Below are 13074 nucleotides of genomic sequence, written 5' to 3' on the forward strand. Positions count from 1 at the left end.
ACCTCTGAGTGACCAACTGACCACCCCATGGACACCCTGTCTGTGACACTGACCATTGAGTGACCAACTGACCACCCCATGGACACCCCGTCTGTGACACTGACCATTGAGTGACCAACTGACCACCCCATGGACACCCCGTCTGTGACACTGACCATTGAGTGACCAACTGACCACCCCATGGACACCCCGTCTGTGACACTGACCATTGAGTGACCAACTGACCACCCCATGGACACCCCGTCTGTGACACTGACCATTGAGTGACCAACTGACCACCCCATGGACACCCCGTCTGTGACACTGACCAATGAGCGACCAACTGACCACCTGGCTGACCACGCCTTGGACACCCCGTCTGTGACACTGACCATTGAGTGACCAACTGACCACCCCATGGAGCCCCCCATCTGTCACACTGAGCGCTGAGTGACCAACTGACCATCCCATGGACACCCTGTCTGTGACACTGACCAATGAGTGACCAACTGACCACCCCATGGACACCCTGTCTGTGACACTGACCAATGAGTGACCACTGAGTGACCACTGAGGGACCCCTTGACACCCCAGGGACCAACTGTCCCCTGAGAGACCAAGTGACCCCTGAGTGACCAACTGACCCGAGTGACCAGCTGACCCCTGAGTGACCAAGTGATCCAAGAGACCAAGTGACCCCTGAGTGACCAACTGACCCCTGATTGACCCCTGAGTGACCAACTGACCCGTGAGTGACCCCTAATTGACCCCTGAGTGACCAACTGACCCTTGATTGACCCCTGGGTGACCCCAGAGTGACCAAGTGACCCCTGAGTGACCCCTGGATGACCCCTGAGTGACCAAGTGACCCCTGAGTGACCCCGGGGCAGGGGGCGGGGCCTGGCTGACGAATAAAGTGCCCTTAATTAACGATTGATTAATTAACGAGTGATTAATTAACGGTTGATTAATTAACGACCGCCGAGTGACGTCATTGGGGGAGGGGCCGGAAATGGGGGGGGGGGGAGGGGACAGCGGGGCCGCCCCTCCCCCAACTCCCAGTGCTCCCAGTAAAAACCAGTAACAGCTCCCAGTGCTCCCAGTAAAAACCAGTAACAGCTCCCAGTGCTCCCAGTAACAACCAGTAACCCCCAGTGGCCCCTCCCAGTGCTCCCAGTAAAAACCAGTGACCCCTCCCAGTGCTCCCAGTAACAACCAGTAACTCCCAGTGACCCCTCCCAGTGCTCCCAGTAACAACTAGTGACAGCTCCCAGTGCTCCCAGTAACAACCAGTGACCCCCAGTGACCCCTCCCAGTGCTCCCAGTAACCCCCAGTGACCCCTCCCAGTGCTCCCAGTAACTCCCAGTAACAACCAGTGACCCCTCCCAGTGCTCCCAGTAACCTCCAGTGACCCCTCCCAGTGCTCCCAATAACTCCCAGTGACCCCTCCCAGTGCTCCCAGTAACCCCCAGTGACCCCTCCCAGTGCTCCCAGTAACAACCAGTGACCCCTCCCAGTGCTCCCAGTAACTCCCAGTAACTCCCAGTGACCCCTCCCAGTGCTCCCAGTAACAACCAGTGACCCCTCCCAGTGCTCCCAGTAAAAACCAGTGACCCCTCCCAGTGCTCCCAGTGACAACCAGTGACCCCTCCCAGTGCTCCCAGTGACCCCCAGTGACCCCTCCCAGTGCTCCCAGTAACAACCAGTGACCCCTCCCAGTGCTCCCAGTAAAAACCAGTAACAGCTCCCAGTGCTCCCAGTAACAACCAGTAACCCCCAGTGACCCCTCCCAGTGCTCCCAGTGACAACCAGTGACCCCTCCCAGTGCTCCCAGTAACTCCCAGTGACCCCTCCCAGTGCTCCCAGTAACAACCAGTGACCCCTCCCAGTGCTCCCAGTAACAACCAGTGACCCCCAGTGACCCCTCCCAGTGCTCCCAGTAACAACCAGTGACCCCTCCCAGTGCTCCCAGTGCTCCCAGTGACCCCTCCCAGTGCTCCCAGTGCTCCCAGTGCTCCCAGTAACTCCCAGTAAAGCGGAGGGGTTCCTGCATCAAAGGGGTCACCTCGGAATTATTGACCAATGTGGGTATTGATTATTGCCAATATCCAATCGTGACAGATAAAAACTCCGTAACAGTTTACAGTTACAAAGTGTGTGTTTATAAATTATTAAAGAAATGTGGATATTGATTATTGCCAATATCCAATCGTGACAGATAAAAACTCCGTAACGGTTTACAGTTACAAAGTGTGTGTTTATAAATTATTAAAGAAATGTGGATATTGATTATTGCCAATATCCAGCTGTGGCGGACAAAAACTCTCCAATAGTTTAAAGTTAGAAAGCATGTGTTTATAAATTATTAAAGAAATGTGGATATTGATTATTGCCAATATCCAGCTGTGATAGACAAAAACTAACATTTTAAAGCTACAAAGTGTGTGTTCACAAATTATTAAAGAAATGTGGATATTGATCTATTGCCAATATCCAACGGTGACAGACAAAAACTCTGTAACATTTAAAAGTTAAAAAGTGTGTGTTTAAAAATTATTGACAAATGTGGATATTGATTATTGCCAATATCCAACGGTGACAGACAAAAACTCTCCAACAGTTTAAAGTTACAAAGTGTGTGTTCACAAATTATTAAAGAAATGTGGATATTGATTATTGCCAATATCCAACTGTGACAGATAAAATCTCTCCAACAGTTTAAAGTTAGAAAGTTTGTGCTTATAAATTATTAAAGAAATGTGGATATTGATCTATTTCCAATATCCAGCTGTGATAGACAAAAACTAACATTTTAAAGTCAGAAAGTTTGTGCTTATAAATTATTAAAGAAACGTGGATATTGATCTATTGCCAGTATCCAACGGTGATGGATAAAAACTCCATAACAGTTTAAAGTTACAAAGTGTGCGCTTATAAATGATTAAAGAAATGTGGATATTGATCCGGTATCGATATCCAGCTGTGACAGACAAAAACTTTCTAAAATTTAAAGTTCGAAAGCGTGTGTTTATTAATTATTAAAGAGATGTTGATATTGATCTGGTATTGATATCCAAACTGTGATGGACAAAAACTCTGCAACAGTTTAAAGTTACAAAGTGTGTGCTTAAAAATTATTGACAAATGTGAATATTGATTATTGCCAATATCCAGCTGTGACGGACAAAAACTCTCCAACAATTTAAAGTTACAAAGTGTGTGTTCACAAATTATTAAAGAAATGTGGATATTGATTATTGCCAATATCCAATGGTGACGGACAAAAACTCTCCAACAATTTAAAGTTACAAAGCGTGCGTGTTTGCTAATTATTAAAGAAATGTGGATATTGATCCGGTATCGATATCCAAACTGTGACGGACAAAAACTCTCCAACAATTTAAAGTTACAAAGTGTGTGTTCACAAATTATTAAAGAAATGTGGATATTGATCCGGTATCGATATCCAGCTGTGACGGACAAAAACTGTAATCTTAAATTTACAAATTGTGTGTTTATGGTATTTTGGGTGTTGATACTTGGATGGATAAAAGGCTCCACACCACAGCTTCCCAGTGATTAATTACTGAAAACCCAAAATATAAATCCGAATTCATCATTTTGGTACATCCCATTCCTCACTTCCTATGCTAATCATTTCCTATGCTAATCACTTCATATGCTAATCATTTCCTATGCTAATCACTTCATATGCTAATCATTTCCTATGCTAATCACTCCAAAAGCCATTCCACACACGTGGTTTGTTCCTCGAAATGGGTCGGGGGGTCCCAAAATGAGGAAGTAAATTAATTTTTTTCCTCGTTCTGACCTTTCTACCTTTTCAATGCAATCGTGACAAATGAGCTCTTGGTAGAACTCCCATTCTTCAGTTGGTTTCAGAGCACAGGAGGCCCACAGTTGTCTGATGTTCCTAAAAACTCAACATATTCGATATTCTATCCTTGTGTAATTTACATATTAATTATTAAATTTGCATTGTTCAGGAGCACCCAAAATCCCGGGATGTGAATCCGTGGTTTTATTTGGAATCAGGGGCGCAGACCCAAATCTGACCCCACACGGATTTCAAACTCAACATATTCGATATTCCATCCTTGTATAATTTACATATTAATTATTAAATTTACATTGTTCTATTGTATGCATTGACATGAGTTTCTCGTGATCTTTCTGAGCCCTGACCGCAGTTTCTCACGATTATTCTTACGATTAAACAGTAATTATATTTAATTACTAAACAATCATCACATCCAGCAATGATATCATTTATCATGTACAGCTGCAGTTCCAGCAAGCAAAAGTCCTCCGTGTGCTTAAGGTATTTATTTTTCCAGGCCCTACAAAGTTTATTTTATATTCTATCGTTCCATAATTTACATATTAACTATTAAACTTATATTGTTCTATCCTATACATTGACTTCATTCAGCCATGAGCTGACTGAGACCGCACTTTCTCATGGTTATCCTCACGATTAAACAGCAATTATATTTAATTACTAAACAATCATCACATCCAACGATTATATCATTTATCGTGTACAGGTGCAGTTCTAGCAAGGCACACGGCCTTCACGCACCCAGGGTATTTATTTTTTTGGGGGTTAATTAAGCTTAATTAAGCTTAATTTTCCTTTTAACCTGAAATCCCCGTGGGTTTAACTCCCTTTTGCTATCGGTGGCAGCAGGGCCACGTCGCGAGGGTGAGTCGTCGAAAAGATTTGCTGCTGCCATCTTTTATATGATATATTATCATGATATATTACACATTACATATTTATAGTTTTCCCTCCAATACCCACTACCTATATCACAAAGTGTTTTTCTACTCCAAACCCATCTGTGAGTGCCAACGTCACCAAGAACATGGAGGTGAGGATGAAGAAGGAGGAAGAACAGGGTCAGCCCACTGTCCTCCATCTTAGAACTTCTGACCCCCGTGGACAAAGTGAAAACCCCCTGGACAAGTGTTAAAACCCCCCTGTACAATAATAAAAAAATTTCCCCTCTGTTTTGTAATTAATTTGACTATATTATCCAGCATTTTGTGATTGCTTGTTCCACCTCCAAAGTTGGTAACTCATTCCATGGCTCAAACCCAAACTCACAGCTGTTTGCAGCTGCCTGCCAGGATCTAAAATTCTTCTGGAACATCTAAAAATGTCTGAGGGACATTTTGAGTTCCTACACCTCTGTGCCTGTCTTGTCTCTGCTGCCAGGAGCACTTTTGTCATTAATATCTCGTCCCCAAATTTTGGGGCCAATTGCCTCCCAGTCAGGCTCCCGGAACAGAAGTGGCTTCACAATTGTCCTGGTTTAGGGCAAATTTGGGAGAAAACCTCTGGAAGGAGCCCCCAGAATGCAACCCCCCACGGCCCCTCCTCCCACCTGGTTCAGGAAGAATTTCCTCAGAGACAAGTGGAAAAAACCCTGTTTATTTAACAGGCAAAGCACTCCCCAGCACAAAGAACGAACAACATCAGATGACAAAACTCTTTCACTGCTCTGAAGAGATGACAAATTCAGAAAATCTCTCCTGGGAGTGGTCGCTCTGTTCTCGGTTCCTCTGGCTCTGGGCATGGCTGCTGCAGGCCACAAAGTGCAAACTCCCGGTGTTTTCCAGGTCCCAGTCCGGAGCAGGTTTGAATGGTTCCAAGAAAAGGGAAAGAAAAACAGTCCAGGATAAAATTTGGACTGCTCAGCTAAACTAACTAACAAGCAAAAAGCAAAAGCCAACAGAAGCAGGAACAAGGGCAAAGATCAAGAGCAAAAGTGAAAGCAAAAAGCAAAAAGTAAAGCAGCACTATGTACCACTGTCTGTGTCCAGCAGACCGCGGGGGAGTGAGCAGGCTGATAACAAAACAAAACTTGGCTTTTCAGAGCCAGTCTTGAAGGCACAGAATATAATATCCAGCATAAACAGAACAGACAACTGGGGATACAAGCATCATAATGTCACCCTAGGACACTTGGACATTTGTGACATCTTCTTTGAGGAGCTGAGGCTCATGGACTTGGCACCGAATCTCCCATGGGGCTTGTCAGAGTGCACAAAACCCAAAGGAACTGCACATCTACCAGAATTGTCTTCAAGAATTAATTTGTTCAGGAGTGGAATTAACGAAAAATATTTCAATGAGCAATTGCCTCAAATTATTTTCCCTCCCATTTTCAAGATTTTATCTCATTAGTTTTGTTTTCGTAAGAGGCAGTATAACATTATTTTCTTATAAATAACATTATCTTATTATTTTTCAATTGATATTGAAGCAGGGTGTTCCCTAAGGAAGTCTTGACTGGTAGGAAAAGTCTTCCTTGAGGTCAGGTCCTGCCCCTATGGATAAAACATTGCTTCTCACGTTTTCAGTACTGCCATTTCTCTCCTGGGCCTCCGGGCACCTGCATCCCTTTTCACCTTCTAGAAGGCAGTGAGCTGCATCTCAGCTGCTTTTATTTTATGGAACAGGAATGATGAGTTCTGTGCTCGTGGAACAGCAGGCCAAAGGCTGACAAACTGAATCCTGACTCGAGCCGACAGAAGCCGTGAGAAAGCTGACAGCGCTTTGTGAGAACAGAGTTCTGGAGCAGTGAAAACAACTTGTTTTTCCTGAGAAAGAGCTCTAGGACTGTGGAAAACAACCCGCTTTCCCTGAGAAAGAGTTCTAGGACTGTGATAAACACTAGCCACCTGCATAAACTGGTTTTACACCATTAGAGAGAGAAATTAAATTATCTCTCACTAATAACTTTTCCTGCACGTACGCATTGGGGATTTGAGTCACTAATCAATACAGGGTAACAACTTGTTACTGACCAATTGGGGGTAGATGGGACATTCTTAAAAAGCCCTATCAAAAGGGAGTCCCGAAAAAAACTGGGATTGATCCTTTTTTTGCACCAGAAAACATGTCCTGCATCCTTCTTTATCGAGCGCTGTTGCAGTGCCCTTTTATTTCATGGCTTGTTGGATGGCCTGTTCTAATTCACCCCCTGTATGTTGTATTTCCCCAAATTGGATTATTCCTGGTTTATATCACTCCCCTATTACCGTTCAATCAGGATCATCCCCACCCTGTATTCCAGTGCCTTCCCTATCCATCACTGTAAACCCTGCCCCTGTTCTGGAACCTTCCCTGTCAGTCTCCTGTGAACCCCTCCCCTGCCAGCTCCGCCCCGCTGGAATCTTCTGTTAATAAACTATTAAATAATTCACTGCATGACCGATCAATTTACATCATCCCATGGTGAGATGATCCGCCCAGAGGGAGGAGCCAAGCATTCCAACCTGCATAAAATCAGCATTTTTGAGACACTGGCAGCCACATCGCTGGATTCCCAGAGGAGCAGCTTCTTCTCTGCTGAATTCCCAGAGGAACACCAGGCCCAACTACTAGAGACCTTCAGAGAAAACTCCACCCTTCTGGAGATCACCAGTTCAGCAGATTTCTTCTGCCACTCCAGGAGGAGCAGCCACCATTTCACTGGACTATTCCCAACACCCTGACTCCTCAGGGGGTCAGGTTTGTGACTCCATCACTAGTTTCGCTTGTACTAATTACATTTTTATCATTATTTTTTAAATTTAGTTTTTCTCCTAATAAAGAACTGTTATTCCCATTCCCATACCTTTGCCTGAGAGCCTTTTTTTAAAATCGTGGCAATTCAGAGAGAAGAAGTTCACCTTTTCCATTTCACAGGAGGCTTTTGCTGTCCTCCACAGACTCCTGGCTTTTCAAACCAATAAACCTTCTCCAGAATCTCACACCAAAGGCCTCCCTCGACTGTTTTGTCCACCCCCTGACGCCGACACCGTTCCAGCAGGAGAGCAAGTGGCTCTAAGGTTCAGCTCTCCCTATTTGAGGGGAAGCTGTTCCCCACTCCTGGCACGGCATTGCCGCTGAGATAGCCATGGCCAGCAGCTCGGTGTCAGCCGGGCTCCTGCTGGGCTGGGGCTGCCCTCAGGCAGGGCTCAGCTCCCCCACAGCATCTCGGTGTTACCTGGGAGCCCCGTGGAGAAGACCCCTCTGTGCCCTGTGCCCAGAATTTCCCTGCCAGGACAGCAGGGATGCGACCCGAATCTGCCTCAAACCTGCTGGGGAGGGGAACTCCTGCGCCAGGGGGTTTCTGGCCATTCTGCGGCTCGTGGCCAAGACATTTTCCCTGCCCCTCTGCCCGGGCAATGCCCTGTGCCAGCTCTGCTGTGAGGCTTCCCCGGGGTGCTGCCGGCACCAGCGGCTCCTTCAGTGCTGGAGCTGGAGTCAGGGAACACGACCGAGCCCCTGGTGAGCTCCCAGGACGGCCGGGGACAACTGATCCACCCGGCCCGGCCCGAAATTCAGCCAAGTCCTGCTGGAGCCGATGGATCTGGCGGCCAAGAGTGAGCCCAGAGCCAGGGAGAAGCACTTGCCCTTTTCCAGGATGCCGTGGTGGCTCTACCCCACCGTGGCCAGGCACTACAGGTGACCGTGTAGGGCCCCTCAGTGAGGAGACCCCACAGCCCTGCAGAGCCCTGCAGACAGACCCAATCCCACCAGGGAACCAGATTGCAAGACCAATAAATAATTTCAACATGCTTTTGACATATTAAGATTTTTGTGAACCGTTAAATTCTTTGGATTGAATAAAGAATTTTGGGGTAAAAAAGTTTAAAGGAAAACTTATTTTTAATTTATTTTTTTCCTTTTCAACCCAGGCCATTCCTACCACACTCATGGCGAGCTGCAGGCTTTCTCAGCACCTGCACGCCCACCAACCTACTCAACCCACTCCCCCTGGAGCCTGCACAACTCCCAACACACAATTTGTCTGGGGGAGAGCACGGGCTGTGCCAAGGAAGCAGAGCCCAGGCCTGGCCTGACTTCCCTGGACCACTGGACAGGGAGGAATCCAGAGGCATGGACACACACAGACACAGAGCAAAGCTATGCTGAAAGGGTTTATTGATTATTGATGCTTGATTATTCAGGGGAAATGGCCCCGGGCACAGAGGTTTCAGGGGGTTCCTCCAGGGATGATCATCTCCTCATGCCCCTGGAGAGGAAAAGGACACCGCTCCTTCTGACCCTGAAAGACAAAGCCCAGAAGGTGACCACTGGTGTTTCCTGCTGGGCCATGGATGGGCTTTGTCCCCAGCCCTGTCCCTGCAGGCACAGCTCACCTAGACCCTCAGAGAGGCAGCCACGGCGCGCTTCTGCCGCAGAAGTTCCTTCACCCTTTCATCCAGTTCGTCCTGGGGACAAGGGCAGCATTAGAGACACACTGGGGGCACTGGGATGGGCTGGGACAAACTGGGATGGCCTGGGCTCTGGTGGCCATGCAAGGGGAGGGTCTGAGCCCGGCAGAACTCGTGGTACCCACCAGAGGCACGTCCACATCCACGTCCCCATCGTCTAAATCCACCTGCAGAGAGACCAGGAGACCTCACTGGTCACGGGGATGTCCCAGGTGCCAGCAAGGGAAGGGGGAACTGAACTGTCCCCCAGCCCCCTGAGGGGATGCCCTCCAATGCCAGCACCCCACTCACCTTCACGAGATCATCTTGGGTTTCTTCCGGGGGTGCCTGGGAAGGAGAACAAAGGCAGGGACTGGACTGGACCTTGTCGGGCTGTGGGGGGACACGAGTGCAGGGAGCAGGGTGGGGGCAGAGGGATGGGAATTCAGGGACTCCCAGGAGATCTTTTTGAGGTGGGGGAGACCCAAAGTCACTGATGTGGGCTCAGCTGAGGGCCCAGGGGACAGGGCTGGGGTGTGGGAGGAGCAGGGTGTAAGGCCCAGGGCAGGAGAAAGGAATTGCGGTGCAGGGCCATGGGAGTGCAGGGCAGGGGCTTGGTGGGGACAGAAGGACGAGGACGGGAGGGGACAAAACCCACGGGACTGGGAGATGCTGTGGCAGTGGGGGTGAGTCAGGGAATTGTCCAGGGGGACCCCTCTGCCGAGGCCAGGAAGAAAGGCAAAGGATGGAGGGGGGCCATGGAAGGAAAGGCCTTGGGAATGGTCAGTGGGAGGGCGGCTGGGGACCCTGAATGGGCCACAGAGGAGGGAGCGAAAGGGTGGGGTGGGAGGCCAGAAAGGGCAGGGTGTGGGGACAGCGTTTGGCGGGTGCCTCACCTTGCTCTGTGCTGGGAGGCACAGCAGGATGGAGAAGAGCAGGGCCACGCTGAGCACAGCCACCTTCATCTTCCTCTGGCTCCGGGCAGCGCTGGGTGAGGCTGCAGCAGGTGAGGAGCACCTTTATCCCTGCCGGGACTCCTCCCTGCACCCTCCCTGCCAGCCCCCAGGCCAAAGCCCGGCTTGGCACAGCCCCCAGCCCTGGCCACAAGCCCAGCCCTGGCCCAGAGTCCACCCCAGCCCAGCTGTGGCACGGGTCCAGCCCCCTTGCCCGGCATCCCTCCAGCTTCCTGCCCGGGGCAGCTGCCCCTGGAGGGGCCCAGGCACCTGGGGGGGCAGGGGGGCAGGCAGGGAGCCAAAGGCACCTGGGGACCCTGTGGGGACAGCCCCCAGTGCAACACAATCCATCCTCCCACAGCCCCCAGAGCCAGATCCCCCATCTCCTGCTGCCCCTTCCCTCCCAGAGCTTTCCCTGTGGGACAGCCCAGAGCGGAGCCCGGCCCCAAACCCAACATGTGGGGAACAAGGGGAACCAGGGACATGTCATCAGCTGGGGCATCGGCATCTCCCGTCCCGGGGACACTGGGAGCCCTGGGCCATGCTGATCACCTGCAGCCAAGGCTGAGGCCTGGGCCATGGCTCAGCGGTGACAATTCCCACATCCGCACAGCCCCAGATCCCTTTCCCTGCAGGTGCCAGACCCGTCCCAGCTCCATCCCCAGAGCAGTGTCCAGAGGGGAACGTGCCCTGCCCTGCCCCTCATCCTGTCACACCTGCAGCCCCTGAGCCCTCCCAGAGCACCTGGGCCATGGCCCTGGCCCTGAGCCAAGGCCAGCGCTGGCCCTGAGCAGGATGGGCCCGTGCCAGGGGCCATGGGGGAGTGGGCACCTGTCCCCAGGCAGCCCCTCGGAGCTGACGGGGTGACAGAGGTGCCCTGTGAGGAGCAGGGCTGTCGGTGCCCTGGCAGCATCTCTGACAAGCCCTGTTCAGCCAGGCCCTGAGGCACCAGCAGGACATTCCCAGTCTTGGCCTTCCAGGAAGGAAAATCCATGGTGCAGTGGTTCCCGAGAGCTGTCCATGGCTGAGATTGCTGTTGGACATTCCAGGCCATTAGTGAAGGGTTCTGCACCTCTCTTTCCCCAGGGACAATGTGCATCCGGCAGATAAGTGTGTGCCAGCTGGGAAAACACTTCAGGCCACTGCCTTGGCTGTTTGCTCTGGACCTCAGCCAAGGAGCCGCAGGATCCACGGGGGAAGATTTTCCTCGGGAGTTTTGCTGCTTGGTGCCCATGGAGGAGAGAGCAGAATGTCCCTGTGGGGGATTCTTGAGCAGAGGGAGAAGAGCTGTGAGGTCACTGCTGTGCTGAGGTCCCCTTGGAGGGGAACTGAGGACATTTCTGCAGGGTCCTGAGCAGTGACTGAATGGATGAACGAGATTCTCGCTGTCCCTGCCTGCTCGAGTAAAAAGTGGTGAACCCCAGATCTGGGAAGAAATGATGACGTCTGTTTCTTGATCAGAAGGCTGAAGGATAACTTTATTAAAACTATATTATATTACATTAATATACCATTTAAAGAGATACTGTACTATTCTATATACTTACTTCTTACTTACTTATCTAATTAATAAACTCGTGACTCTCTGTTTAGAGTCCCAGACACAGCTGGTTCTAATTGGGTTTTGAACTTAAACAACTTTCACTAGAATGTAATTAAGTAATTACTTCAGGTAAACAATCAAAGGAGTAGCGATAAAGATGGTTTTCTCTTCTTCTCTTTGCACTTTTCCAGGAAATCTTGGGAATTTCAGGAACTCCCGTCCCCGCCTCCCCCTGCCCCTCCTTCGCTGGGAAAAATGCATTTTGTAGCATTGGAGCCTCGGGAATGTTGAGGTGAACCCTGCATCTGTCGGGGTGGAAAGTGCTGGATTAATCAATTTTCAGTGGTGGTTTATTCATCTCTATTCAGTAGTGTTGTCTTAACGTCTTTTGAGTAGTGCTGTATTGATCTATTTTGATTAGTGCTGTATTATCTCTATTTAGTAGTGCTGTATTGATCTATTTTGATTAGTGCTGTATTATCTCTATTTAGTAGTGCTGTATTGATCTATTTTGATTAGTGCTGTATTATCTCTATTTAGTAGTGCTGTATTGATCTATTTTGATTAGTGCTGTATTGATCTATTTTGATTAGTGCTGTATTATCTCTATTTAGTAGTGCTGTATTAATCTATTTTGATTAGTGCTGTATTATCTCTATTTAGTAGTGCTGTATTAATCTATTTTGAGTAGTGTTGTATTATCTCTATTTAGTAGTGCTGTATTAATCTATTTTGATTAGTGTGGTATTATCTCTATTTAATAGTGCTGTATTGATCTATTTTGATTAGTGCTGTATTATCTCTATTTAGTAGTGCTGTATTAATCTATTTTGATTAGTGCTGTATTATCTCTATTTAGTAGTGCTGTATTGATCTATTTTGAGTAGTGCTGTATTATCTCTATTTAGTAGTGCTGTATTGATCTATTTTGATTAGTGCTGTATTATCTCTATTTAGTAGTGCTGTATTGATCTATTTTGATTAGTGCTGTATTATCTCTATTTAGTAGTGCTCTATTAACTCTTTTGAGTAGTGCTGTATTATCTCTTTTGAGTAATGCTCTAATAATCTCTTTTGAGTAGTGTTGTATTATCTCTTTTGACTAGTGCTGTATTAATCTATTTTGATTAGTGCTGTATTAATATATTTTGAGTAGTGCTTTATTAATCTCTTTTACGTAGTGCTGTATTATCTCTTTTGAGTAGCGCTCTATTAATCTGTATTTAGTAGTGCTCTATTAATCTATTTTGAGTAGTGCTCTAATAATATCTTTTGAGTAGTGTTGCATTAATCTCTTGGCTAGTGCTGCATGAATATATTTTGAGTAGTGCTCTATTAATCTCTATTTAGTAGTGCTCTAATCT

At 48.1% G+C, this 13074-nt stretch overlaps 1 long non-coding RNA gene across 1 annotated transcript; it reads right to left on the reverse strand.

The window, feature by feature from the left end:
* Nucleotides 1-8925: 8925 nt before the first annotated feature.
* On the reverse strand, nucleotides 8926-9734 carry LOC144247842 (uncharacterized). The gene is made up of 4 exons (XR_013341330.1): nucleotides 9527-9734; nucleotides 9361-9402; nucleotides 9161-9232; nucleotides 8926-9066 (listed from the first exon to the last, which is right to left on the reverse strand). It is a non-coding gene; the product is annotated as an uncharacterized LOC144247842 (long non-coding RNA).
* Nucleotides 9735-13074: the final 3340 nt, after the last annotated feature.

The sequence above is a fragment of the Lonchura striata genome, chromosome 34 (assembly GCF_046129695.1).
Source record: "Lonchura striata isolate bLonStr1 chromosome 34, bLonStr1.mat, whole genome shotgun sequence".
NCBI classification, from domain to species: Eukaryota; Metazoa; Chordata; class Aves; order Passeriformes; family Estrildidae; genus Lonchura; species Lonchura striata.